Source organism: Budorcas taxicolor, chromosome 10, assembly GCF_023091745.1.
Source record: "Budorcas taxicolor isolate Tak-1 chromosome 10, Takin1.1, whole genome shotgun sequence".
Classification (NCBI taxonomy): Eukaryota; Metazoa; Chordata; class Mammalia; order Artiodactyla; family Bovidae; genus Budorcas; species Budorcas taxicolor.
The window spans coordinates 31,063,792-31,065,000 of record NC_068919.1 but is presented as its reverse complement, the minus strand read 5'-3'; the positions used below and the strand labels follow the sequence as shown (position 1 = coordinate 31,065,000).

The window sequence follows — 1,209 nt, the reverse complement described above, 5'->3', positions numbered from 1 at the left end:
GCAATTATCAAAGAAATGTACTGAATACCATTTTGAAAAACAGTTCCACTTTATGACATTTAGTTGCATTAAATATTTAGTTCTGTTGTGTTGCATTATACTGCTGTGCGATGAAATTAAATGCAAACTACAATTTGAATGTCTGCAAACATTGGCAAGAATCTGCAGCTAAATTTAGATATAAGATTTGCAGTGTCTGTTGTTTTTTTTTTTTTTTTTTCATCTTTGATGGGTAAAGTATAAAAATGTTTAGGAATTTGACCTGCTTTCTTTTTGCCTCTCTCTTTTCAGGTTTGCAGAGCATGCCAGGGGAGTACGTTTCTCAGGGTGGTCCTATGGGAATGAGTATGGCACAGCCAAGTTACACTCCTCCCCAGATGACCCCACACCCTACTCAATTAAGACATGGACCCCCAATGCATTCATATTTGCCAAGCCATCCCCACCACCCAGCCATGATGATGCACGGAGGACCCCCTACCCACCCTGGAATGACTATGTCAGCACAGAGTCCCACAATGTTAAATTCTGTAGATCCTAATGTTGGTGGACAGGTTATGGACATTCATGCCCAGTAGTATAAGGGAACTCAAGGGAAAAGGAAACACACGCAAAAACTGTTTTAAGACTTTCTGAACTTTGACCAGATGTTGACACTCAATATGAAATTCCAGACAGCTGTGATTATTTTTTACTTTTTGTCATTTTTCATCAAGCAACAGAGGACCAATGAGACAAGAACACAAATGTGAAATCATGGGCTCACTGAGACAATTCTGTCCATGTAAAGATCCTCTGGAAAAAGACTCCGAGAGTTATAACTACTGTAGTATAAACATAGGAACTAAGTTAAACTTGTACATTTCTGTTGATCACTCCGTTATGTTGCCTCAAATAGTTTTAGAAGAGAAAAAAAAAAATATATCCTTGTTTTCCACACTATGTGTGTTGTTCCCAAAAGAATGACTGTTTTGGTTCATCAGTGAATTCACTATCCAGGAGAGACTGTGGTATATTTTAAACCTGTTGGGCCAATGAGAAAAGAACCACGCTGGAGACCTTGGTGAACGTTTGGCTGAACCTCATCCCTAGGACTCCGGCTTCAAGAATGTGTTTTCATGCCCGGCCTTTGTTCCTCCATAAATGTGTCCTTTAGTTTCAAACAGATCTTTATAGTTTGTGCTTCATAAGCCAATTCTTATTATTATT

The 1,209-nt window shown here is 38.7% G+C and overlaps 1 protein-coding gene across 1 annotated transcript in view; it reads left to right on the top strand.

Moving 5' to 3' along the window:
* The window catches only part of MEIS2 (Meis homeobox 2), a 220,274-nt gene extending 219,940 nt beyond the window's left edge, over positions 1 to 334 (top strand). Inside the window, exon 13 of the mRNA XM_052646516.1 lies at positions 292 to 334. The gene's annotated coding sequence lies outside the window, so the exon portion shown is untranslated. The remainder of the gene's footprint in view (positions 1 to 291) is intronic.
* Positions 335 to 1,209: the final 875 nt, after the last annotated feature.